The following is a 5099-nucleotide window of genomic DNA, read 5'->3' as shown; positions in this document are numbered from 1 at the left end:
GACTTTTGACATTAGAGTGTTTTGTTATCTGTTACTTCAGTAGCATTAATATATATTAAAAAAATGGTGTGTTTCAGGTGTGATTTCTGGAAATAAAATGTGAAAGAAAAAAAGTCATTATCATATTATAGTTTGATCCCTTCTTTGTAAATAGCAATTGTGTGTTAATGCAAAAGCATTTGGGCTTCCTACAGAGTGAATGCTAAGCTAAATTAAAGGTCTATATCAGAACGTTCTTTAGAATAGTTTTTGAATGCATCCTTTGGCACCAAAATGTTTGCTACCTTAACACACTGCAATATTTTTGTTTTTTTAAGCCTCCCTGGAAGACACAATATGCAACAGTATTTAAAGGAAATTCCTCTGTCCACTTTAAAGGTAAATCACATATAATTTGATTTATTTTACCTGTAAGTGGCTGGTAAAATTGTTGAAAATTGTAATTAAAATAAATCAACTTAATGCTTAATGATGTATTTAATCCATGCACATAAATACGTTTCCTCTTCTTGTCTTAATATTCATTATTGTTACCAGTGCTAGCCAATCTAGTGCTCTCAGTAAAATTATTACAATCTTTGCATTCTCTGTTTTTTCACCATGACATTTAAGATGTAAAAAATTGTTCACAAGACAGTCTCAAAGCATTTCAGTGATTACAGGATTAAATGCCAGTGAATACTTTCCTGTGCTCATTTACAACACTGCATAACTGTTTACAGCACTTTTGTTTTCTGTTTTTCCTTTACCTTATGAGCTGATGAGACTATTCATTGTTTTATGGCTATTTGTAGTGCTTATATATATATATGCAGTTTATAACTTTCACTGAAAAATCTGAAATAAAAGCACACATGAAGTTATTGCTAGTCCCATTTTACAGATCTGGTATTCTAGGCACCAAAGGACTTGGACGTTGGACTCCATCTGTTTCTATTTTTGAACTGAATAGAAAAAATATAATCAGAGTTCTGTTAAAATAACAACACTTGGGGTCAAGTCTCTACCTTTTCTTTGCAAAGGCAGACTATCAGGTGGAATTAAAAAGAGGATAATCAAGAAGGTCTGTTTCATGAACATAGATATTTTAGCAGAGATACTATGGTATTAATTGTTGAGGGGGGTTGTTTCTTTTTGTGTAAGTGTCTGTGTATTGCCAGACTCAGTACTATTCTTAATAATATTGCTCTTAATGATAAGAGAGGCTATATGAACAAAGAAAAAGATATATGCTGTAAAACATATACTAGAGATTTGCTCTAAAGAGCTGGATAGCATTTCTTTCCAATAACTTGTTAATCTCTGTTTGCTGGCTGAGGAAGCAATAGGTTGTGAGTGGTATAGACTTAGCTCCTTCCTAGGACTTGAAATTGCAATCTCCCTCAGAAGTGCAAAGCATTATCAGAAAAAGGCTGAAGAATCAATTGCATTTCTGGCTTTCCTTTACCGTAGCAGTTCACGTTAATATTTACATCACTTAAAGTGTTGGCAGCTGAACTAATAAAAAATTTGGGCACTGACTTCAAAGTTAGAGACCCTTAGTAAATTATCTTGCTGTCAAATCCAGAATGCAGTTGTGTAGAATAATATTGAATGATAGAGTCCCAAAGGGTCTTTAGTGCAACGGTGTGCAGTGTCATCGTGTCCTTCAGTTAGGGGCTTGGTCTGTAGGCAGACTCTGTCATGCTGACTCTGTGCAGTGCAAGAAAGATGAGTGATTAAGATGAGTCATTAAGATGAGTGATTAAGATGAGTGATTAAGATGAGTGATTCTTGCACATCCATGCAAGACACACATCCAGCTGAAAAGCTGTGTAACCAGACTGTAGGAAGTGGTGAGGACAGGGATGTGTCTGCCTCTCTCTGGGATTTATGCATCTGATATAGTGCTTCCTGGAGATTCCTTCCTTTAATTGGGATTTTTAGCACTGAGCCTACTATTTTCTTTTAAAAGCAAGCATGTGCCTTCTGAGGTATGTCAAGAAGACAAGGCAGGCAGGCAGGGTTCTGTCTTCCTTCCATCTTTTCTTTTTCACTTTAAAAACTTTAGATATCATGTTATATGAAACAACAACAACAAAATCCTGAAAGATCCTGTGGAATACTTAGTTTGCAAATTACTGTAATAGAAGTCACAGCACTCTTACGGGAGGTTTTGTTTGTTTTTGTGTAGGTTTTTGTTTGTTTTATGTCAACTTCTGTATCAGCTGATCAACGTTTAGACAGATCTTCAAGCACTTCATATGCATAATTTTTTTTTTTTTTTTTTTTTTTTTTTAATATTGTAACTCAGGGGGTTGTCCAGTTCAATGCAGGAAGGTAATAAATAACCTGTATTTGTGTAAGCAGCAGATCCAGCAGACACGTCAATGAAAGCCATTTTGAAATATGTATTCAGTGCTAGAGCAAAGAAAAACAGTTGAGCTGGCAAAAAGAAAAAGATGAAAAAACATCGAAGGAAATCTGTGTTGTAATAAAAAGAAGGAATAAGAGATAGAAAAAAGTATTTCCCCAGAAAATCAATATGGAGAAACTGCTTGTCTGCAGCTGAGACATAGTCACTAAATCTATATACTGACTAGCAAAAACATTGTATTAAGTTACCCTGGTGTAAATCTGAGGTTATCATACTGAATTAGTATTTTAAAGAGAAACCAATTTGGAAAGACAGCACTCCTGAAGGAATTCCTACAATGAGAAAATGTATAGCTATTTAAGGCAAAAAAAGAAGCCAAGCAATTGTACTGAAAACAGTCTGCATGTTTGAAACTGCGTGAAACACTGTGCCATATCCCTGCACCTCTGCGTAGTCGGGGTTACACATTGGCTTCACTGAAATGGTGGTGAGGAGTGGGGGTGAGAAATCTGCATGTTTCTGTATAGACAGGCATGATGGGTAACAACATTTACCCTTCTTCCTGGGGAAACCTTGCATGGCACACAACATGTCACGCCAGCCTGAACCTGTGGACTGAAGCCTGACCATTCCCTTGGTGCCTTTAGGCTATTGGCATCAAAGGGTTTAATTTACATGACTTCAGTGTGCTACCCACAGCAGCTTGGGCAAAAGAAAGACTTTTCAGCTATATGAGATAATGGAAAAGTAAAGGCTTGAAAGTACTAATCATAGTTTACACACAAGGCAGGGCATATACAGAGCCTCTCTGGAATCTGTTTTTTCAGCAACACGTATACAGGTCTGTACCAAAGCTCTTATTTAGATTAGGAGAATGTTTACCATGGTTTGGGGAAAGCAAAGGCTAGAATGCTAAAGACAACTTGCTGGAACGAAGGAAGGTATTTCTACATGGCAATTGCTGGAAAGGAAAACAAGTCTGATCATAAAGTAGATGGAACAGCCTCTCAGGTAATGACTGCAAATGGAAAAGAAGAAAATAAAAGAAGTTGAATCTAAATTGTTGACAATAAAGTAATTGGTTAGCAGAAGATTGGATTTTAAGAGTGTATTTGACCGTCTGTATCTAATTAAAATGATTTTATTTATATTTTTGAGACTATTTTAATACGTTTACTTTTATAATAGCACTTGATAAAAGGGAACATTTATTAGAGTTTTAGAAGTAGTAAAGTTGATGTTAATTTGGTAGTTACAGTCATCTTATTTGTATTTTTCTAGTACCTGTGAGCTGCAGTCAAAGAGAAGGGTCCCACTCTATCATGGTTTTTACAAACAAATAATATAAAAGCAGAAGCTGTCCTAGAGTATTTGTTGTTTCAGTTTATGATGGTACTGTGAGTAGTGGGATGAACAGAGAGAGAGAGGACACACGCAGATAGGGGCAGTGAGGTAACAGCAAAAACGTCACATTTTAATTTACCATTTCTGTTTAATATTCTTGGTTTTACCCATTCTCACCTAGCAATTTAGAATCCTTTCTATTCTAGTTCCATCAGAATTTTTAGATCCTTGCAAAGTATCTCGGGTAAAATTCTTACTGCTGGAATCAAAAGCATCATTGCTGTTGACTTTAGTGGGGCCAGGCAGACTGTACTATGCTTTAAGATTCCATTAATTCCTGTACAACTGGTGAGCTGCCTCTCAGTCATGAATAAAATACTAAATTCTAGTGGTTACTTAAAATGATAAATATTATTCAAAACAAATAAGAATGCAGGGTTGTTTAGTAGAGTTTCATTCTCATTTTGTTTTTTATTCTATTTTGCCTTTTTTTAAATATGTAATATTTGTTTTTTGCCCGTTCCTTTTTCTTCGTTTTCTAAATGTGGATATGAAGATTCTTGACTGGATAAAGTTAAAGAAAACTGAATGTTCTTAACATGTTGCCTGTACATTAGTCAGTTAATATACTCTCAGATGTTTAGACGTCATTTAAATACACGTCAGCCATAGGTAGGGTAATGGATAATTTCCTACTCACCCAATGGTGCTGTCACTAGGTTCTTGGTTAGCAGATACATATATGGGACAGTAAAAACATTTTTAAAAATCATTTTAAGGTTGGTTTAAGAATAATTAATCCTTTGGTTTGTGGAAGAGTTGAGATTTGTAATTATGTGTGTATTATCAGATTATATTGGTATATCATGACAACAATTCTGAGCTACTAATAGGAATGATTTATAATCTGAACCCCCTCCCTCCTCAGGAGTGTGTGTTTATTTGTAAATTACAATCAGGGATTTGTGGTTGAGACCAACATTGTGAACTTTTTCCAATAAAACCTGAAGCTGTAAGGCAATCAGGTAATTATATGTACAAAACTAGAACTAAATCATCTGACTTGTATGTCATGACTTCTTATGGCCCACAACCTTCTCATCACACATAATGCAAAATAAAATAGCTTTTTTCTTTTTGTTTTCTGGATGGATCTTAATTGTATATTCACAGCTTTATATGTATATTTTGGTTAAGAATGAAACTTATACGAGCTGTATGAAAAAACATTTCTCAAGATTCAAGCTTTTTTATGCTATTGTGATTGGGAAGCTTTTCTTATAAAAACTAAACAAAATAACACATTCATTTCTTATGTATTTTTCCAGGTGGGTACATATTTTGAAATGTTTTCAATAGTCAAACGATTTCATATATAAATAGTACTTCACAGTTTCCA

General features: G+C 34.7%; 1 long non-coding RNA gene across 1 annotated transcript in view; it reads left to right on the top strand.

Moving 5' to 3' along the window:
• Positions 1 to 352: 352 nt before the first annotated feature.
• Positions 353 to 5099, top strand: part of LOC118166914 — a 313441-nt gene continuing 308694 nt past the window's right edge. Inside the window, exon 1 of the long non-coding RNA XR_004750797.1 lies at positions 353 to 378. This is a non-coding gene — a long non-coding RNA (uncharacterized LOC118166914). The remainder of the gene's footprint in view (positions 379 to 5099) is intronic.

This window comes from Oxyura jamaicensis, chromosome 4, assembly GCF_011077185.1.
Source record: "Oxyura jamaicensis isolate SHBP4307 breed ruddy duck chromosome 4, BPBGC_Ojam_1.0, whole genome shotgun sequence".
NCBI classification, from domain to species: Eukaryota; Metazoa; Chordata; class Aves; order Anseriformes; family Anatidae; genus Oxyura; species Oxyura jamaicensis.
Note: the sequence above shows the minus strand (reverse complement) of the source record. Positions and strands in the feature narration are given on the sequence as shown.